Genomic DNA, 25103 nt, shown 5'->3' with positions numbered 1-25103 from the left:
ATTTCCATGTTCATAAAGATGGCTGTGTAGCTATTTCCATGTTCATACAGATAGTGGTGTAGATATTTCCATGTTCATACAGATAGCGGTGTAGATATTTCCATGTTCATAAAGATGGCTGTGTAGCTATTTCCATGTTCATACAGATAGTGGTGTAGATATTTCCATGTTCATACAGATAGCGGTGTAGATATTTCCTTGTTCATACTGATAGCGGTGTTGATATTTCCATGTTCATTCAGATAGCGGTGTAGAAATTTCCATGTTTATACAGATAGCGGTGAAGACGTATGCATGTGTACACAGATAGCGGTGTAGATACTTCCATGCTCATACAGATAGCGGTGTAGATATTTCCATGTTCATCCATATGGCTTTGTAGATCTATCCATGTTCATACAGATAGCAGTGTAGATATTTCCATGTTCATACAGATAGCGGTGTAACTATTTCCATGTTCATACAGATAGCGGTGTAGATATTTCCATGTTCATACAGATACCGGTGTAGCTATTTCCATGCTCATACAGATAGCGGTTTAGATATTTCCATGTTCATACGGATAGCCATGTAGATATTTCCATGTTCATACGGATAGCGGTGTAGATATTTCCATGTTCATACACATAGTGGTGTAGATATTTCCGTGATCATACAGATAGCGGTGCTGATATTTCCATGTTTATATAGGTAGCGGTGTAGATATTTCCATGTTTATTCAGATAGCAGTGTAGATATTTCCATGTTCATCCAGATGGCTGTGTATATATATCCATGTTCATACAGATGGCGGTGAAGATATTTCCAGGTTTATACAGATAGCTGTGTAGATATTTCCAAGTTCATACAGATAGCCGTGTAGATATTACCATGTTCATACTGATAGCGCTGCTGATACTTCCATGTTTATACAGGTAGTGGTGTACATATTTCCGTGTTTATACAGATAGCGGTGTATATATTTCCATGTTCATACAGATAGCGGTGTAGGTATTTCCATGTTTATACAGATAGCGGTGTAGATATCTCCTTCTTAATACAGATGGCGGTGTAGATATTAATATGTTCATACAGATGGCGGTGCAGATATTTCCATATTCATACAGATGGCGGTGTAGATATTTCCATGTTTATAGAGATAGCGGTGTAGTTATTTAAATGTGTAAAGAGATAGCTGTGTAGATATTTCCATGTATATGCAGATAGCTGTGTTGATATTTCCATTTCCATGCAGATAGCGGTGTAGATAATTCCATGTTTAAACAGATAGCGGTGTAGATATTTCCATGTTCATACAGATAGCGGTGTAGATATTTCCATGTTTATACAGACAGCGGTGTAGATATCTCCATCTTAATACAGATGGCGGTGTAGATATGTATATGTTCATTCAGATGGCGATGGAGATATTTCCATGTACATACAGATGGCGGTGTAGATATTTCCATGTTCATACAGATAGCCGTGTAGTTATTTCCATGTGTAAAGAGATAGCTGTGTAGATATTTCCATGTATATGCAGAAAGCTGTGTAGATATTTCCATTTTCATGCAGATAGCGGTGTATATATTTCCCTGTTCAAACAGTTAGCGGTGTAGATATTTCCATGTTCATAAAGATAGTGGTGTAGATATTTCCATGTTTATACAGATAGCGGTGAAGATGTATGCATGTTTACACAGATAGCGGCGTGGATATTTCCATGTTCATCCAGATGGCTGTGTAGATATATCCATGTTCATACAGATAGTGGTGTAGATATTTCCATGTTCCTACAGATAGCGGTGCAGATTTTTCCATGTTCATCCAGATGGCTGTGTAGATATATCCATGTTCATACAGAAGGCGGTGAAGATATTTCCATGTTCATACAGATAGCGGTGTAGATATTTCCATGTTCATACAGATAGCGGTGTAGGTATTTCCATGTTCATACAGATAGCGGTGTATGTATTTCCATGTTCATACAGATAGCGGTGTACATATTTCCATGTTCATCCAGATGGCTGTGTAGGTATATACATGTTCATACAGATAGCGGTGTAGATATTTCCATGTTCATAAAGATGGCTGTGTAGCTATTTCCATGTTCATACAGATAGTGGTGTAGATATTTCCATGTTCATACAGATAGCGGTGTAGATATTTCCATGTTCATAAAGATGGCTGTGTAGCTATTTCCATGTTCATACAGATAGTGGTGTAGATATTTCCATGTTCATACAGATAGCGGTGTAGATATTTCCATGTTCCTACAGATTGCGGTGCTGATATTTCCATGTTTATACAGGTAACGGGGTAGATATTTCCATGTTTATACAGGTAGCGGTGTAGATATTTCCATGTTCATACAGATAGCGGTACTGATATTTCCATGTTCAAACAGATAGCGGTGTAGATATTTCCATGTTTATACAGATAGCGGTGAAGGTGTATTCATGTTTACACATATAGTGGTGTAGATATTTCCATGTTCATACAGATAGCGGTGTAGATATTTCCATGTTCATACAGATAGCGGTGTAGATATTTCCATGTTCATACAGATAGCGGTGTAGATATTTCCATGTTTATACAGATAGTGGTGTAGATATCTCCATCATAATACAGATGGCGGTGTAGATATTTATATGTTCTTACAGATGGCGAAGCAGATATTTCCATGTTCATACAGATGGCGGTGTAGATATCTCCATGTTCATACAGATAGCGGAGTAGTTATTTCCATGTGTAAAGAGATAGCTGTGTAGATATTTCCATGTATATCCAGATAGCTGTGTTGATATTTCCATTTTCTATACAGATAGCGGTGTAGATATCTCCATCTTAATACAGATGGCGGTGTAGATATTTCCATGTTCAAACAGAGAGCGGTGTAGATATTTCCATGTTCAAACAGAGAGCGGTGTAGATATTTCCATGTTCAAACAGAGAGCGGTGTAGATATTTCCATGTTCAAACAGATAGTGGTGTAGATATTTCCATGTTCACACAGATAGCGGTGTAGATATTTCCATGTTTATACAGAAAGCGGTGAAAATTTATGCATGTTTACACAGATAGCGGTGTAGATAATTCCATGTTCATACAGATAGCGGTGTAGATATTTCCATGTTCATACAGATAGCGGTGTAGATATTTCCATGTTCATCCAGATGGCTGTGTAGATATATCCATGTTCATACAGATGGCGGTGAAGTTATTTCCATGTTCCTACAGATAACGGTGTAGTTATTTCCATGTTCATACAGATAGCGGTGTAGATATTTCCATGTTCATACAGATAGCGGTGCTGATATTTCCATGTTCATACAGATAGCGGTGTACATATTTCCATCTTCATCCAGATGGCTGTGTAGATATATCCATGTTCATACAGATGGTGGATCAGGTATTTCCATGTTCATACATATAGCGGTGTAGATATTTCCATGTTCATACAGATAGTGGTGTAGATATTTCCATGTTCATACAGATAGCGCTGTAGATATTTCCATGTTCATCCAGATGGCTGTGTAGATATATCCATGTTCATACAAATGGCGGTGAAGATATTTCCATGTTCATACAGATAGCGGTGTAGATATTTCCTTGTTCATACAGATAGCGGTGTAGATATTTCCATGTTCTTACAAGTAGCGGTGCTGATATTTCCATGCTCATACAGATTGCGCTGGTGATATTTCCATGTTTATACAGGTAGCGGTGTAGATATCTCCATGATTATACAGATAGCGGTGTAGATATTTCCATGTTTATACAGATAGTGGTGTAGATATTTCCATGTTCATACAGATGGCGGTGTAGATATTTCCATGTTCATACCGATAGCGGTGCTGATATTTCCAAGTTTATACAGGTAGCGGTGTAGATATTTCCATGTTTTACAGATAGCGGTGTAGATATTTCCATGTTTATACACATAGTGGTGTAGATATTTCCATGTTTGTACAGATAGCGGTGTAGATATCTCCATATTAATACAGATGGCGGCGTAGATATTTATATGTTCATACAGATGGCAGTGCAGATATTTCCATGTTCATACAGATGGCAGTGAAGATATTTCCATGTTCATACAGATGGCGGTGTAGATATTTCCAAGTTCATACAGATAGCGGTGCTGCTATTTCCATGTTTATACAGGTAGCGGTGTAGATATTTCCATGTTTATACAGATAGCGGTGTAGATATTTCCATGTTTATACAGATAGCGGTGTAGATATTTCCCTGTTTATACAGATAGCGATGTAGATATCTCCATATTAATACACATGGCGGTGTAGATATTTATATGTTCATACAGATGGCGGTGCAGATATTTCCATGTTCATACAGATGGCAGTGTAGATATTTCCATGTTTATAGAGATAGCGCTGTAGTTATTTCCATGTGTAAAGAGATAGCTGTGTAGATATTGCCATGTATATGCAGATAGCTGTGTAGATATTTCCATTTTCATGCAGATAGTGGTGTGGATATTTCCATGTTCAAACAGATAGCGGTGTAGATATTTCCATGTTCATACAGATAGCGGTGTTGATATTTCCATGTTCATTCAGATAGCGGTGTAGATATTTCCATGTTTATACAGATAGCGGTGAAGACGTATGCATGTGTACACAGATAGCGGTGTAGATACTTCCATGTTCGTACAGATAGCGGTGTAGATATTTCCATGTTCATCCATATGGCTTTGTAGATATATCCATGTTCATACAGATAGCAGTGTAGATATTTCCATGTTCATACAGATAGCGGTGTAGATATTTCCATGTTCATACAGATAGCGGTGTAGCTATTTCCATGTTCATACAGATAGCGGTGTAGATATTTCCATGTTCATACAGATACCGGTGTAGCTATTTCCATGCTCATACAGATAGCGGTTTAGATATTTCCATGTTCATACGGATAGCCATGTAGATATTTCCATGTTCATACGGATAGCGGTGTAGATATTTCCATGTTCATACACATAGTGGTGTAGATATTTCCGTGATCATACAGATAGCGGTGCTGATATTTCCATGTTTATATAGGTAGCGGTGTAGATATTTCCATGTTTATTCAGATAGCAGTGTAGATATTTCCATGTTCATCCAGATGGCTGTGTATATATATCCATGTTCATACAGATGGCGGTGAAGATATTTCTAGGTTTATACAGATAGCTGTGTAGATATTTCCATGTTCATACAGATAGCCGTGTAGATATTACCATGTTCATACCGATATCGCTGCTGATACTTCCATGTTTATACAGGTAGTGGTGTACATATTTCCGTGTTTATACAGATAGCGGTGTATATATTTCCATGTTCATACAGATAGCGGTGTAGGTATTTCCATGTTTATACAGATAGCGGTGTAGATATCTCCTTCTTAATAAAGATGGCGGTGTAGATATTAATATGTTCATACAGATGGCGGTGCAGATATTTCCATATTCATACAGATGGCGGTGTAGATATTTCCATGTTTATAGAGATAGCGGTGTAGTTATTTAAATGTGTAAAGAGATGGCTGTGTAGATATTTCCATGTATATGCAGATAGCTGTGTTGATATTTCCATTTCCATACAGATAGCGGTGTAGATAATTCCATGTTAAAACAGATAGCGGTGTAGATATTTCCATGTTCATACAGATAGCGGTGTAGATATTTCCATGTTTATACAGACAGCGGTGTAGATATCTCCATCTTAATACAGATGGCGGTGTAGATATTTATATGTTCATTCAGATGGCGATGGAGATATTTCCATGTTCATACAGATAGCGGTGTAGATATTTCCATGTTCATACAGATAGCCGTGTAGTTATTTCCATGTGTAAAGAGATAGCTGTGTAGATATTTCCATGTATATGCAGAAAGCTGTGTAGATATTTCCATTTTCATGCAGATAGCGGTGTATATATTTCCCTGTTCAAACAGTTAGCGGTGTAGATATTTCCATGTTCCTACAGATTGCGGTGCTGATATTTCCATGTTTATACAGATAGCGGTGAAGATGTATGCATGTTTACACAGATAGCGGCGTGGATATTTCCATGTTCATCCAGATGGCTGTGTAGATATATCCATGTTCATACAGATAGTGGTGTAGATATTTCCATGTTCATACAGATAGCGGTGCAGATATTTCCATGTTCATCCAGATGGCTGTGTAGATATATCCATGTTCATACAGAAGGCGGTGAAGATATTTCCATGTTCATACAGATAGCGGTGTAGATATTTCCATGTTCATACAGATAGCGGTGTAGGTATTTCCATGTTCATACAGATAGCGGTGTATGTATTTCCATGTTCATACAGATAGAGGTGTACATATTTCCATGTTCATCCAGATGGCTGTGTAGATATATACATGTTCATACAGATAGCGGTGTAGATATTTCCATGTTCATAAAGATGGCTGTGTAGGTATTTCCATGTTCATACAGATAGTGGTTTAGATATTTCCATGTTCATACAGATAGCGGTGTAGATATTTCCATGTTCCTACTGATTGCGGTGCTGATATTTCCATGTTTATACAGGTAACGGTGTAGATATTTCCATGTTTATACAGGTAGCGGTGTAGATATTTCCATGTTCATACAGATAGCGGTGTAGATATTTCCATGTTCATACAGATAGCGGTGTAGATATTTCCATGTTCATACCGATAGCGGTGCTGATATTTCCATGTTTATACCGGTAGCGGTGTAGATATTTCCATGTTTATACTGGTAGCGGTGTAGATATTTCCATGTTTATACAGATAGCGGTGAAGATGTATGCATGTTTACACATATAGTGGTGTAGATATTTCCATGTTCATACAGATAGCGGTGTAGATATTTCCATGTTCATCCAGATGGCTGTGTAGATATATCCATGTTCATACAGATGGCGGTGAAGATATTTCCAATTTCATAGAGATAGCGGTGTAGATATTTCCATTTTAATACAGATGGCGCTGTAGATATTTCCATGTTCATACAGACAGCGGTGCTGATATTTCCTTGTTCATCCAGATGGCTGTGTAGATATATCCATGTTCATAGAGATGGCGGTGAAGATATTTCCATGTTCATACAGATATCGGAGTAGATATTTCCATGTTCATACAGATACCGGTGTAGATATTTCCATGTTCATACAGATAGCCGTGCTGATATTTCCATGTTTATACAGGTAGCGGTGTAGATATTTCCATGTTTATACAGATAGCCGTGCTGATATTTCCATGTTTATACAGGTAGCGGTGTAGATATTTCCATGTTTATACAGATAGCGGTGTAGATATTTCCCTGTTTATACAGGTAGCGGTGTAGATATTTCCATGTTTATACAGATAGCGGTGTAGATATTTCCATCTTAATACAGATGGCGGTGTAGATATTTCCATGTTCATACAGATGGCGGTGCAGATATTTCCATGTTTATAGAGATAGCGTTGTAGTTATTTCCATGTTTATAGAGATAGCGGTGTAGATATTTCCAAGTTTATAGAGATAGCAGTGTAGATTTTTCCATGTTTATAGAGACAGCGGTGTAGATATTTCCATGTTTATACAGATAGCGGTATACGTATTTCCATGTTTATACAGGTAGCGGTGTACATATTTCCATGTTCATACAGATAGCAGTGTAGATTTTCCATGTTCCTACTGATAGCGGTGTAGACATTTCCATGTTCATACAGATAGCGGTGTACATATTTCCATGTTCATACAGATAGCAGTGTAGATATTTCCCTGTTCACACAGATAGCGTTGTAGATATTTCCATGTTCATCCAGATGGCGGTGAAGATATTTCCGTGTTCATACAGATGGCAGTGAAGATATTTCCATGTTTATACAGATAGCGGTGTAGATATTTCCATGTTTATAGAGATGGCGGTCTAGATATTTCCATGTTTATAGAGATAGTGGTGTAGTTATTTCCATGTTTATAGAGACAGCATTGTAGATATTTCCATGTTTATACAGATAGCGGTGGGGATATTTCCATGTTTATACAGATAGCATTGTAGATATTTCCAAGTTTATACAGATAGTGGTGTAGGTATTTCTATGTTTATAGAGATGGCGGTCTAGATATTTCCATGTTTACAGAGTTAGTGTTGTAGTTATTTCCAAGTTTATAGAGATAGCGGTGTAGATATTTCCATGTTTATACAGATAGCTGTGTGGATATTTCCATGTTTATACAGATAGCGGTGTAGATATTTACATGTTTAAAGAGATGGCGGTCCAGATATTTTCTTGTTTATGCAGATAGCAGTGTAGATATTTCCATGATTATAGAGATGGCATTGTAGATATTTCCAATTTTACACAGATAGCAGTGTAGATATTTCCATGTTCATACAGATGGCTTTGTAGATATTTCCAGGATAATAGAGATGGAGGTGTAGATATTTCCATGTTTATACAGATAGCAGTGTAGATATTTCCATGTTTACACAGATAGCGGTGTGGATATCTCCATGTTTATACAGATAGCGGCATAGATATTTCCATGTTTATGCAGATAGCGGTGTAGATATTTCCATCTTAATACTGATGGCGGTGTAGGTATTTCCGTGTTCCTACAGTTGGCTGTGTAGATATTTCCATGTTCATACAGATGGCGGTGTAGATATTTCCGAGTTTATAGAGTTAGCGGTGTAGTTATGTCCATGTTTATAGAGAAAGCTGTGTAGATATTTCCATGTATATGCAGAGAGCAGTGTAGGTATTTCCATGTTAATACAGATAGCTGTGTAGATAATTCCACCTTTATAGAGATGGCGGTGAAGATATTTCCGTGTTCATACAGATAGCGGTGTAGGTATTTCCATGTTCATACAGATAGCGGTGTATGTATTTCCATGTTCATACAGATAGCGTTGTACATATTTCCATGTTCATCCAGATGGCTGTGTAGATATATACATGTTCATACAGATAGCGGTGTAGATATTTCCATGTTCATAAAGATGGCTTTGTAGCTATTTCCATGTTCATACAGATAGTGGTGTAGATATTTCCATGTTCATACAGATAGCGGTGTAGATATTTCCATGTTCCTACAGATTGCGGTGCTGATATTTCCATGTTTATACAGGTAGCGGTGTAGATATTTCCATGTTTATAGAGATAGCGGTGTAGTTATTTAAATGTGTAAAGAGATAGCTGTGTAGATATTTCCATGTATATGCAGATAGCTGTGTTGATATTTCCATTTCCATGCAGATAGCGGTGTCGATAATTCCATGTTAAAACAGATAGCGGTGTAGATATTTCCATGTTCATACAGATAGCGGTGTAGATATTTCCATGTTTATACAGACAGCGGTGTAGATATCTCCATCTTAATACAGATGGCGGTGTAGATATTTATATGTTCATTCAGATGGCGATGGAGATATTTCCATGTTCATACAGATGGCGGTGTAGATATTTCCATGTTCATACAGATAGCCATGTAGTTATTTCCATGTGTAAAGAGAAAGCTGTGTAGATATTTCCATGTATATGCAGAAAGCTGTGTAGATATTTCCATTTTCATGCAGATAGCGGTGTATATATTTCCCTGTTCAAACAGTTAGCGGTGTAGATATTTCCATGTTCATAAAGATAGTGGTGTAGATATTTCCATGTTTATACAGATAGCGGTGAAGATGTATGCATGTTTACACAGATAGCGGCGTGGATATTTCCATGTTCATCCAGATGGCTGTGTAGATATATCCATGTTCATACAGATAGTGGTGTAGATATTTCCATGTTCATACAGATAGCGGTGCAGATATTTCCATGTTCATCCAGATGGCTGTGTAGATATATCCATGTTCATACAGAAGGCGGTGAAGATATTTCCATGTACATACAGATAGCGGTGTAGATATTTCCATGTTCATCCAGATGGCTGTGTAGATATATCCATGTTCATACAGATGGCGGTGAAGATATTTCCATGTTCCTACAGATAGCGGTGTAGTTATTTCCATTTTCATACAGATAGCGGTGTAGATATTTCCATGTTCATACAGATAGCGGTGCTGATATTTCCATGTTCATACAGATAGCGGTGTACATATTTCCATCTTCATCCAGATGGCTGTGTAGATATATCCATGTTCATACAGATGGTGGATCAGGTATTTCCATGTTCATACATATAGCGGTGTAGATATTTCCATGTTCATACAGATAGCGGTGTAGATATTTCCATGTTCATACAGATAGCGTTGTAGATATTTCCATGTTCATCCAGATGGCTTTGTAGATATATCCATGTTCATAAAAATGGCGGTGAAGATATTTCCATGTTCATACAGATAGCGGTGTAGATATTTCCTTGTTCATACAGATAGCGGTGTAGATATTTCCATGTTCTTACAAGTAGCGGTGCTGATATTTCCATGCTCATACAGATAGCGCTGCTGATATTTCCATGTTTATACAGGTAGCGGTGTAGATATCTCCATGATTATACAGTTAGCGGTGTAGATATTTCCATGTTTATACAGATAGTGGTGTAGATATTTCCATGTTCATACAGATGGCGGTGTAGATATTTCCATGTTCATACCGATAGCGGTGCTGATATTTCCAAGTTTACACAGGTAGCGGTGTAGATATTTCCTTGTTTATACAGATAGCGGTGTAGATATTTCCATGTTTATACACATAGCGGTGTAGATATTTCCATGTTTGTACAGATAGCGGTGTAGATATCTCCATATTAATACAGATGGCGGTGTAGATATTTATATGTTCATACAGATGGCAGTGCAGATATTTCCATGTTCATACAGATGGCAGTGAAGATATTTCCATGTTCATACAGATGGCGGTGTAGATATTTCCAAGTTCATACAGATGGCAGTGTAGATATTTCCATGTTTATAGAGATAGCGCTGTAGTTATTTCCATGTGTAAAGATATAGCTGTGTAGATATTGCCATCTATATGCAGATAGCTGTGTAGATATTTCCATTTTCATGCAGATAGAGGTGTGGATATTTCCATGTTCAAACAGATAGCGGTGTAGATATTTCCGTGTTCATACAGATAGCGGTGTAGATATATCCATGTTCATACAAATGGCGGTGAAGATATTTCCATGTTCATACAGATAGCGGTGTAGATATTTCCTTGTTCATACTGATAGCGGTGTTGATATTTCCATGTTCATTCAGATAGCGGTGTAGAAATTTCCATGTTTATACAGATAGCGGTGAAAACGTATGCATGTGTACACAGATAGCGGTGTAGATACTTCCATGTTCGTACAGATAGCGGTGTAGATATTTCCATGTTCATCCATATGGCTTTGTAGATATATCCATGTTCATACAGATAGCAGTGTAGATATTTCCATGTTCATACAGATAGCGGTGTAGCTATTTCCATGTTCATACAGATAGCGGTGTAGATATTTCCATGTTCATACAGATACCGGTGTAGCTATTTCCATGCTCATACAGATAGCGGTTTAGATATTTCCATGTTCATACGGATAGCCATGTAGATATTTCCATGTTCATACGGATAGCGGTGTAGATATTTCCATGTTCATACACATAGTGGTGTAGATATTTCCGTGATCATACAGATAGCGGTGCTGATATTTCCATGTTTATATAGGTAGCGGTGTAGATATTTCCATGTTTATTCAGATAGCAGTGTAGATATTTCCATGTTCATCCAGATGGCTGTGTATATATATCCATGTTCATACAGATGGCGGTGAAGATATTTCCAGGTTTATACAGATAGCTTTGTAGATATTTCCAAGTTCATACAGATAGCCGTGTAGATATTACCATGTTCATACCGATAGCGCTGCTGATACTTCCATGTTTATACAGGTAGTGGTGTACATATTTCCGTGTTTATACAGATAGCGGTGTATATATTTCCATGTTCATACAGATAGCGGTGTAGGTATTTCCATGTTTATACAGATAGCGGTGTAGATATCTCCTTCTTAATACAGATGGCGGTGTAGATATTAATATGTTCATACTGATGGCGGTGCAGATATTTCCATATTCATACAGATGGCGGTGTAGATATTTCCATGTTTATAGAGATAGCGGTGTAGTTATTTAAATGTGTAAAGAGATAGCTGTGTAGATATTTCCATGTATATGCAGATAGCTGTGTTGATATTTCCATTTCCATGCAGATAGCGGTGTAGATAATTCCATGTTTAAACAGATAGCGGTGTAGATATTTCCATGTTCATACAGATAGCGGTGTAGATATTTCCATGTTTATACAGACAGCGGTGTAGATATCTCCATCTTAATACAGATGGCGGTGTAGATATGTATATGTTCATTCAGATGGCGATGGAGATATTTCCATGTACATACAGATGGCGGTGTAGATATTTCCATGTTCATACAGATAGCCGTGTAGTTATTTCCATGTGTAAAGAGATAGCTGTGTAGATATTTCCATGTATATGCAGAAAGCTGTGTAGATATTTCCATTTTCATGCAGATAGCGGTGTATATATTTCCCTGTTCAAACAGTTAGCGGTGTAGATATTTCCATTTTCATAAAGATAGTGGTGTAGATATTTCCATGTTTATACAGATAGCGGTGAAGATGTATGCATGTTTACACAGATAGCGGCGTGGATATTTCCATGTTCATCCAGATGGCTGTGTAGATATATCCATGTTCATACAGATAGCGGTGTAGATATTTCCATGTTCCTACAGATAGCGGTGCAGATATTTCCATGTTCATCCAGATGGCTGTGTAGATATATCCATGTTCATACAGAAGGCGGTGAAGATATTTCCATGTTCATACAGATAGCGGTGTAGATATTTCCATGTTCATACAGATAGCGGTGTAGGTATTTCCATGTTCATACAGATAGCGGTGTATGTATTTCCATGTTCATACAGATAGCGGTGTACATATTTCCATGTTCATCCAGATGGCTGTGTAGGTATATACATGTTCATACAGATAGCGGTGTAGATATTTCCATGTTCATAAAGATGGCTGTGTAGCTATTTCCATGTTCATACAGATAGTGGTGTAGATATTTCCATGTTCATACAGATAGCGGTGTAGATATTTCCATGTTCCTATAGATTGCGGTGCTGATATTTCCATGTTTATACAGGTAACGGTGTAGATATTTCCATGTTTATACAGGTAGCGGTGTAGATATTTCCATGTTCATACAGATAGCGGTACTGATATTTCCATGTTCAAACAGATAGCGGTGTAGATATTTCCATGTTTATACAGATAGCGGTGAAGATGTATTCATGTTTACACATATAGTGGTGTAGATATTTCCATGTTCATACAGATAGCGGTGTAGATATTTCCATGTTCATACAGATAGCGGTGTAGATATTTCCATGTTCATACAGATAGCGGTGTAGATATTTCCATGTTTATACAGATAGTGGTGTAGATATCTCCATCATAATACAGATGGCGGTGTAGATATTTATATGTTCTTACACATGGCGAAGCAGATATTTCCATGTTCATACAGATGGCGGTGTAGATATCTCCATGTTCATACAGATAGCGGAGTAGTTATTTCCATGTGTAAAGAGATAGCTGTGTAGATATTTCCATGTATATCCAGATAGCTGTGTTGATATTTCCATTTTCTATACAGATAGCGGTGTAGATATCTCCATCTTAATACAGATGGCGGTGTAGATATTTCCATGTTCAAACAGAGAGCGGTGTAGATATTTCCATGTTCATACAGATAGCGGTGTAGATATTTCCATGTTTATACAGATAGCGATGTAGATATTTCCCTGTTCATACAGATAGCGGCTTAGATATTTCCGTGTTCAAACAGATAGTGGTGTAGATATTTCCATGTTCACACAGATAGCGGTGTAGATATTTCCATGTTTATACAGAAAGCGGTGAAAATTTATGCATGTTTACACAGATAGCGGTGTAGATAATTCCATGTTCATACAGATAGCGGTGTAGATATTTCCATGTTCATACAGATAGCGGTGTAGATATTTCCATGTTCATCCAGATGGCTGTGTAGATATATCCATGTTCATACAGATGGCGGTGAAGTTATTTCCATGTTCCTACAGATAACGGTGTTGTTATTTCCATGTTCATACAGATAGCGGTGTAGATATTTCCATGTTCATACAGATAGCGGTGCTGATATTTCCATGTTCATACAGATAGCGGTGTACATATTTCCATCTTCATCCAGATGGCTGTGTAGATATATCCATGTTCATACAGATGGTGGATCAGGTATTTCCATGTTCATACATATAGCGGTGTAGATATTTCCATGTTCATACAGATAGTGGTGTAGATATTTCCATGTTCATACAGATAGCGCTGTAGATATTTCCATGTTCATCCAGATGGCTGTGTAGATATATCCATGTTCATACAAATGGCGGTGAAGATATTTCCATGTTCATACAGATAGCGGTGTAGATATTTCCTTGTTCATACAGATAGCGGTGTAGATATTTCCATGTTCTTACAAGTAGCGGTGCTGATATTTCCATGCTCATACAGATTGCGCTGGTGATATTTCCATGTTTATACAGGGAGCGGTGTAGATATCTCCATGATTATACAGATAGCGGTGTAGATATTTCCATGTTTATACAGATAGTGGTGTAGATATTTCCATGTTCATACAGATGGCGGTGTAGATATTTCCATGTTCATACCGATAGCGGTGCTGATATTTCCAAGTTTATACAGGTAGCGGTGTAGATATTTCCATGTTTTACAGATAGCGGTGTAGATATTTCCATGTTTATACACATAGCGGTGTAGATATTTCCATGTTTGTACAGATAGCGGTGTAGATATCTCCATATTAATACAGATGGCGGCGTAGATATTTATATGTTCATACAGATGGCAGTGCAGATATTTCCATGTTCATACAGATGGCAGTGAAGATATTTCCATGTTCATACAGATGGCGGTGTAGATATTTCCAAGTTCATACAGATAGCGGTGCTGCTATTTCCATGTTTATACAGGTAGCGGTGTAGATATTTCCATGTTTATACAGATAGCGGTGTAGATATTTCCATGTTTATACAGATAGCGGTGTAGATATTTCCCTGTTTATACAGATAGCGATGTAGATATCTCCATATTAATACACATGGCGGTGTAGATATTTATATGTTCATACAGATGGCGGTGCAGATATTTCCATGTTCATACAGATGGCAGTGTAGATATTTCCATGTTTATAGAGATAGCGCTGTAGTTATTTCCATGTGTAAAGAGATAGCTGTGTAGATATTGCCATGTATATGCAGATAGCTGTGTAGATATTTCCATTTTCATGCAGATAGTGGTGTGGATATTTCCATGTTCAAACAGATAGCGGTGTAGATATTTCCATGTTCATACAGATAGCGGTGTAGATATTTCCTTGTTCATACTGATAGCGGTGTTGATATTTCCATGTTCATTCAGATAGCGGTGTAGATATTTCCATGTTTATACAGATAGCGGTGAAGACGTATGCATGTGTACACAGATAGCGGTGTAGATACTTCCATGTTCGTACAGATAGCGGTGTAGATATTTCCATGTTCATCCATATGGCTTTGTAGATATATCCATGTTCATACAGATAGCAGTGTAGATATTTCCATGTTCATACAGATAGCGGTGTAGATATTTCCATGTTCATACAGATAGCGGTGTAGCTATTTCCATGTTAATACAGATAGCGGTGTAGATATTTCCATGTTCATACAGATACCGGTGTAGCTATTTCCATGCTCATACAGATAGCGGTTTAGATATTTCCATGTTCATACGGATAGCCATGTAGATATTTCCATGTTCATACGGATAGCGGTGTAGATATTTCCATGTTCATACACATAGTGGTGTAGATATTTCCGTGATCATACAGATAGCGGTGCTGATATTTCCATGTTTATATAGGTAGCGGTGTAGATATTTCCATGTTTATTCAGATAGCAGTGTAGATATTTCCATGTTCATCCAGATGGCTGTGTATATATATCCATGTTCATACAGATGGCGGTGAAGATATTTCTAGGTTTATACAGATAGCTGTGTAGATATTTCCATGTTCATACAGATAGCCGTGTAGATATTACCATGTTCATACCGATATCGCTGCTGATACTTCCATGTTTATACAGGTAGTGGTGTACATATTTCCGTGTTTATACAGATAGCGGTGTATATATTTCCATGTTCATACAGATAGCGGTGTAGGTATTTCCATGTTTATACAGATAGCGGTGTAGATATCTCCTTCTTAATACAGATGGCGGTGTAGATATTAATATGTTCATACAGATGGCGGTGCAGATATTTCCATATTCATACAGATGGCGGTGTAGATATTTCCATGTTTATAGAGATAGCGGTGTAGTTATTTAAATGTGTAAAGAGATGGCTGTGTAGATATTTCCATGTATATGCAGATAGCTGTGTTGATATTTCCATTTCCATGCAGATAGCGGTGTAGATAATTCCATGTTTAAACAGATAGCGGTGTAGATATTTCCATGTTCATACAGATAGCGGTGTAGATATTTCCATGTTTATACAGACAGCGGTGTAGATATCTCCATCTTAATACAGATGGCGGTGTAGATATTTATATGTTCATTCAGATGGCGATGGAGATATTTCCATGTTCATACAGATAGCGGTGTAGATATTTCCATGTTCATACAGATAGCCGTGTAGTTATTTCCATGTGTAAAGAGATAGCTGTGTAGATATTTCCATGTATATGCAGAAAGCTGTGTAGATATTTCCATTTTCATGCAGATAGCGGTGTATATATTTCCCTGTTCAAACAGTTAGCGGTGTAGATATTTCCATGTTCCTACAGATTGCGGTGCTGATATTTCCATGTTTATACAGATAGCGGTGAAGATGTATGCATGTTTACACAGATAGCGGCGTGGATATTTCCATGTTGATCCAGATGGCTGTGTAGATATATCCATGTTCATACAGATAGTGGTGTAGATATTTCCATGTTCATACAGATAGCGGTGCAGATATTTCCATGTTCATCCAGATGGCTGTGTAGATATATCCATGTTCATACAGAAGGCGGTGAAGATATTTCCATGTTCATACAGATAGCGGTGTAGATATTTCCATGTTCATACAGATAGCGGTGTAGGTATTTCCATGTTCATACAGATAGCGGTGTATGTATTTCCATGTTCATACAGATAGAGGTGCACATATTTCCATGTTCATCCAGATGGCTGTGTAGATATATACATGTTCATACAGATAGCGGTGTAGATATTTCCATGTTCATAAAGATGGCTGTGTAGCTATTTCCATGTTCATACAGATAGTGGTGTAGATATTTCCATGTTCATACAGATAGCGGTGTAGATATTTCCATGTTCCTACAGATTGCGGTGCTGATATTTCCATGTTTATACAGGTAACGGTGTAGATATTTCCATGTTTATACAGGTAGCGGTGTAGATATTTCCATGTTCATACAGATAGCGGTGTAGATATTTCCATGTTCATACAGATAGCGGTGTAGATATTTCCATGTTCATACCGATAGCGGTGCTGATATTTCCATGTTTATACCGGTAGCGGTGTAGATATTTCCATGTTTATACTGGTAGCGGTGTAGATATTTCCATGTTTATACAGATAGCGGTGAAGATGTATGCATGTTTACACATATAGTGGTGTAGATATTTCCATGTTCATACAGATAGCGGTGTAGATATTTCCATGTTCATCCAGATGGCTGTGTAGATATATCCATGTTCATACAGATGGCGGTGAAGATATTTCCAATTTCATAGAGATAGCGGTGTAGATATTTCCATGTTAATACAGATGGCGCTGTAGATATTTCCATGTTCATACAGACAGCGGTGCTGATATTTCCTTGTTCATCCAGATGGCTGTGTAGATATATCCATGTTCATAGAGATGGCGGTGAAGATATTTCCATGTTCATACAGATATCGGAGTAGATATTTCCATGTTCATACAGATACCGGTGTAGATATTTCCATGTTCATACAGATAGCCGTGCTGATATTTCCATGTTTATACAGGTAGCGGTGTAGATATTTCCATGTTTATACAGATAGCCGTGCTGATATTTCCATGTTTATACAGGTAGCGGTGTAGATATTTCCATGTTTATACAGATAGCGGTGTAGATATTTCCCTGTTTATACAGGTAGCGGTGTAGATATTTCCATGTTTATACAGATAGCGGTGTAGATATTTCCATCTTAATACAGATGGCGGTGTAGATATTTCCATGTTCATACAGATGGCGGTGCAGATATTTCCATGTTTATAGAGATAGCGTTGTAGTTATTTCCATGTTTATAGAGATAGCGGTGTAGATATTTCCAAGTTTATAGAGATAGCAGTGTAGATTTTTCCATGTTTATAGAGACAGCGGTGTAGATATTTCCATGTTTATACAGATAGCGGTATACGTATTTCCATGTTTATACAGGTAGCGGTGTACATATTTCCATGTTCATACAGATAGCAGTGTAGATTTTCCATGTTCCTACAGATAGCGGTGTAGACATTTCCATGTTCATACAGATAGCGGTGTACATATTTCCATGTTCATACAGATAGCAGTGTAGATATTTCCCTGTTCACACAGATAGCGTTGTAGATATTTCCATGTTCATCCAGATGGCGGTGAAGATATTTCCGTGTTCATACAGATGGCAGTGAAGATATTTCCATGTTTATACAGATAGCGGTGTAGATATTTCCATGTTTATAGAGATGGCGGTCTAGATATTTCCATGTTTATAGAGATAGTGGTGTAGTTATTTCCATGTTTATAGAGACAGCATTGTAGATATTTCCATGTTTATACAGATAGCGGTGGGGATATTTCCATGTTTATACAGATAGCATTGTAGATATTTCCAAGTTTATACAGATAGTGGTGTAGGTATTTCTATGTTTATAGAGATGGCGGTCTAGATATTTCCATGTTTACAGAGTTAGTGTTGTAGTTATTTCCAAGTTTATAGAGATAGCGGTGTAGATATTTCCATGTTTATACAGATAGCTGTGTGGATATTTCCATGTTTATACAGATAGCGGTGTAGATATTTACATGTTTAAAGAGATGGCGGTCCAGATATTTTCTTGTTTATGCAGATAGCAGTGTAGATATTTCCATGATTATAGAGATGGCATTGTAGATATTTCCAATTTTACACAGATAGCAGTGTAGATATTTCCATGTTCATACAGATGGCTTTGTAGATATTTCCAGGATAATAGAGATGGAGGTGTAGATATTTCCATGTTTATACAGATAGCAGTGTAGATATTTCCATGTTTACACAGATAGCGGTGTGGATATCTCCATGTTTATACAGATAGCGGCATAGATATTTCCATGTTTATGCAGATAGCGGTGTAGATATTTCCATCTTAATACTGATGGCGGTGTAGGTATTTCCGTGTTCCTACAGATGGCTGTGTAGATATTTCCATGTTCATACAGATGGCGGTGTAGATATTTCCGAGTTTATAGAGTTAGCGGTGTAGTTATGTCCATGTTTATAGAGAAAGCTGTGTAGATATTTCCATGTATATGCAGAGAGCAGTGTAGGTATTTCCATGTTAATACAGATAGCTGTGTAGATAATTCCACCTTTATAGAGATGGCGGTGAAGATATTTCCATGTTCATACAGATAGCGGTGTAGGTATTTCCATGTTCATACAGATAGCGGTGTATGTATTTCCATGTTCATACAGATAGCGTTGTACATATTTCCATGTTCATCCAGATGGCTGTGTAGATATATACATGTTCATACAGATAGCGGTGTAGATATTTCCATGTTCATAAAGATGGCTTTGTAGCTATTTCCATGTTCATACAGATAGTGGTGTAGATATTTCCATGTTCATACAGATAGCGGTGTAGATATTTCCATGTTCCTACAGATTGCGGTGCTGATATTTCCATGTTTATACAGGTAGCGGTGTAGATATTTCCATGTTTATAGAGATAGCGGTGTAGTTATTTAAATGTGTAAAGAGATAGCTGTGTAGATATTTCCATGTATATGCAGATAGCTGTGTTGATATTTCCATTTCCATGCAGATAGCGGTGTCGATAATTCCATGTTAAAACAGATAGCGGTGTAGATATTTCCATGTTCATACAGATAGCGGTGTAGATATTTCCATGTTTATACAGACAGCGGTGTAGATATCTCCATCTTAATACAGATGGCGGTGTAGATATTTATATGTTCATTCAGATGGCGATGGAGATATTTCCATGTTCATACAGATGGCGGTGTAGATATTTCCATGTTCATACAGATAGCCATGTAGTTATTTCCATGTGTAAAGAGAAAGCTGTGTAGATATTTCCATGTATATGCAGAAAGCTGTGTAGATATTTCCATTTTCATGCAGATAGCGGTGTATATATTTCCCTGTTCAAACAGTTAGCGGTGTAGATATTTCCATGTTCATAAAGATAGTGGTGTAGATATTTCTATGTTTATACAGATAGCGGTGAAGATGTATGCATGTTTACAGAGATAGCGGCGTGGATATTTCCATGTTCATCCAGATGGCTGTGTAGATAGATATATCCATGTTCATACAGAAGGCGGTGAAGATATTTCCATGTTCATACAGATAGCGGTGTAGATATTTCCATGTTCATACAGATAGCGGTGTAGGTATTTCCATGTTCATACAGATAGCGGTGTATGTATTTCCATGTTCATACAGATAGCGGTGTACATATTTCCATGTTCATCCAGATGGCTGTGTAGATATATATATGTTCATACAGATAGCGTTGTAGATATTTCCATGTTAATAAAGATGGCTGTGTAGCTATTTCCATGTTCATACAGATAGTGGTGTGGATATTTCCATGTTCATACAGATAGCGGTGTAGATATTTCCATGTTCCTACAGATTGCGGTGCTGATATTTCCATGTTTATACAGGTAACGGTGTAGATATTTCCATGTTTATACAGGTAGCGGTGTAGATATTTCCATGTTCATACAGCTAGCGGTGTAGATATTTCCATGTTCATACAGATAGCGGTGTAGATATTTCCATGTTCATACCGATAGCGGTGCTGATATTTCCATGTTTATACCGGTAGCGGTGTAGATATTTCCATGTTTATACTGGTAGCGGTGTAGATATTTCCATGTTCAAACAGATAGCGGTGTAGATATTTCCATGTTTATACAGATAGCGGTGAAGATGTATGCATGTTTACACATATAGTGGTGTAGATATTTCCATGTTCATACAGATAGCGGTGTAGATATTTCCATGTTCATCCAGATGACTGTGTAGATATATCCATGTTCATACAGATGGCGGTGAAGATATTTCCAATTTCATAGAGATAGCGGTGTAGATATTTCCATGTTAATACAGATAGCGCTGTAGATATTTCCATGTTCATACAGACAGCGGTGCTGATATTTCCTTGTTCATCCAGATGGCTGTGTAGATATATCCATGTTCATAGAGATGGCGGTGAAGATATTTCCATGTTCATACAGATATCAGAGTAGATATTTCCATGTTCATACAGATAGCGGTGTAGATATTTCCATGTTCATACAGATAGCCGTGCTGATATTTCCATGTTTATACACGTAGCGGTGTAGATATTTCCATGTTTATACAGATAGCGGTGTAGATATTTCCATGTTTATACAGGTAGCGGTGTAGATATTTCCATGTTTATACAGATAGCGGTGTAGATATTTCCATCTTAATACAGATGGCGGTGTAGATATTTCCATGTTCATACAGATGGCGGTGCAGATATTTCCATGTTTATAGAGATAGCGTTGTAGTTATTTCCATGTTTATAGAGATAGCGGTGTAGATATTTCCAAGTTTATAGAGATAGCAGTGTAGATTTTTCCATGTTTATAGAGACAGCGGTGTAGATATTTCCATGTTTATACAGATAGCGGTATACGTATTTCCATGTTTATACAGGTAGCGGTGTACATATTTCCATGTTCATACAGATAGCAGTGTAGGTTTTCCATGTTCATACAGATAGCGGTGTAGACATTTCCATGTTCATACAGATAGCGGTGTACATATTTCCATGTTCATACAGATAGCAGTGTAGATATTTCCCTGTTCATACAGATAGCGGTGTAGATATTTCCATGTTCATCCAGATGGCGGTGAAGATATTTCCGTGTTCATACAGATGGCAGTGAAGATATTTCCATGTTTATACAGATAGCGGTGTAGATATTTCCATGTTTATAGAGATGGCGGTCTAGATATTTCCATGTTTATAGAGATAGTGGTGTAGTTATTTCCATGTTTATAGAGACAGCATTGTAGATATTTCCATGTTTATACAGATAGCGGTGGGGATATTTCCATGTTTATACAGATAGCATTGTAGATATTTCCAAGTTTATACAGATAGTGGTGTAGGTATTTCTATGTTTATAGAGATGGCGGTCTAGATATTTCCATGTTTACAGAGTTAGTGTTGTAGTTATTTCCAAGTTTATAGAGATAGCGGTGTAGATATTTCCATGTTTATACAGATAGCTGTGTGGATATTTCCATGTTTATACAGATAGCGGTGTAGATATTTACATGTTTATAGAGATGGCGGTCCAGATATTTTCTTGTTTATGCAGATAGCAGTGTAGATATTTCCATGATTATAGAGATGGCAGTGTAGATATTTCCAATTTTACACAGATAGCAGTGTAGATATTTCCATGTTCGTACAGATGGCTTTGTAGATATTTCCAGGTTTATAGAGATGGAGGTGTAGCTATTTCCATGTTTATACAGATAGCAGTGTAGATATTTCCATGTTTACACAGATAGCGGTGTGGATATCTCCATGTTTATGCAGATAGCGGCATAGATATTTCCATGTTTATGCAGATAGCGGTGTAGATATTTCCATCTTAATACTGATGGCGGTGTAGGTATTTCCGTGTTCCTACAGATGGCTGTGTAGATATTTCCATGTTCATACAGACGGCGATGTAGATATTTCCGAGTTTATAGAGGTAGCGGTGTAGTTATGTCCATGTTTATAGAGAAAGCTGTGTAGATATTTCCATGTATATGCAGATAGCAGTGTAGATATTTCCATGTTAATACAGATAGCTGTGTAGATTATTCCACCTTTATAGAGATGGCGGTGTAGATATTTCTATGTTCATACAGATAGCGGTGTAGATATTTCCATGTTTATTGAGATGGCGGTGTAGATATTTCCATGTTTATACAGATGGCGGTGTAGATATTTCTATGTTTGTAGAGATGGCGGTGTAGATATTTCCATGTTTATTCAGAAAGCGGTGTAGATAATTCCATGTTTACACAGACATCGGTGCAGGCCTTTCCATGTTTACACAGATAACGTTGTAGAAATTTACATGTTTATTGTGATAGCAGTGTAGTTATTTCCATGTTTATACAGATAGCGCTGAAGATATTTCCATGTTTACACTGATAGTGGTGTGGATATTTCCATGTTCATAGAGATGGCGGTGTAGTTATTTCCATGTTTATGGAGATAGCGGTGTAGTTATTTCCATGTTTATAGAGATAGCAGTGTAGATATTTCCATTTATATACAGATAGCTGTGTTGATATTTCCATGTTATTACAGATAGCTTTGTAGATATTTCCATGCTCATACAGATAGCAGTGTAGATATTTCCATGTTCATCCAGATGGCGGTGAAGATATTTCCGTGTTCATACAGATGGCGGTGAACATATTTCCATGTTCATACAGATGGCGTTGTAGATACTTTCTTGTTCGTACACATGGCGGTGTAGATATTTCCCTGTTCATAGAGATGGCGGTGTAGATATTTCCATTTTCATACGGATGGCGTTGTAGATATTTCCATGTTCATACAGATGGCAGTGTAGATATTTCCATGTTTATAGAGGTGGCGGTGTAGATATTTTCATGTTTATACAGAGGGCGGTTTAGATATTTCCATCTGTACAGAGATAGCGGTGTAGATATTTCCATGTTGATACACTTAGCGGTGTAGAGATTTCCAAGTTTATAGAGATAGCGGTGTAGATATTTCCAAGTTTATAGAGATAGCGGTGTTGATATTTCCATGTTTGCAGAGATAGCGGTGTAGATATTTCCATGTTTGTACAGATAGCGGTATAGATATTTCCATGTTTATACAGATGGCGGTGTAGATATTTCTATGTTTATAGTTATGGCAGTCTACATATTTGCATGTTTACAGAGATAGTGTTGTGGTTATTTCCAAGTTTATAGAGATAGCAATGTAGATATTTCCATGTTTATACAGATAGCTGTGTAGATATTTCCATGTTTATGCAGATAGCATTGTAGATATTTACATGTTTTTAGAGATGGCGATCTAGATATTTTCTTGTTTATACAGATAGCGGTGAAGATATTTCCATGTTTATAGAGATAGCGGTAAAGTTATTTCCATGTTTATACAGATAACGCTGTAGATATTTCCATGTTTATACAGATAGCGCTATAGACATTTCCTTCTTAATAGAGATGGTGGTGTAGATATTTCCATGTTCATAGAGATGGCGGTGTAGATATTTCCATGTTTATAGAGATAGCGCTGTAGTTATTTCCATGTGTAAAGAGATAGCTGTGTAGATATTTTAATGTATATGCAGATAGCTGTGCAGATATTTCCATTTTCATGCAGATAGAGGTGTAGATATTTCCATGTTCAAACAGATAGCGGTGTAGATATTTCCATGTTCATACAGATAGCGGTGTAGATATTTAAATGTTTATACAGATAGCGGTGTAGATAATTCCATGTATATACAGATAGCGGTGTAGATATTTCCATGTTCAAACAGATAGCGGTGTTGATATTTCCATGTTCATACAGATATCGAAGTGGATATATCCATGTTTATACAGATAGCGGTGAAGATGTATGCATGTTTACACAGATAGCGGTGTAGATATTTCCATGTTCATACAGATAGCAGTGTAGATATTTCCATGTTCATCCAGATGTCTGTGCAGATATATCCATGTTAAT

Source organism: Gorilla gorilla, chromosome 9, assembly GCF_029281585.2.
Source record: "Gorilla gorilla gorilla isolate KB3781 chromosome 9, NHGRI_mGorGor1-v2.1_pri, whole genome shotgun sequence".
Lineage (NCBI taxonomy): Eukaryota > Metazoa > Chordata > Mammalia > Primates > Hominidae > Gorilla > Gorilla gorilla.
Note: the sequence above shows the minus strand (reverse complement) of the source record.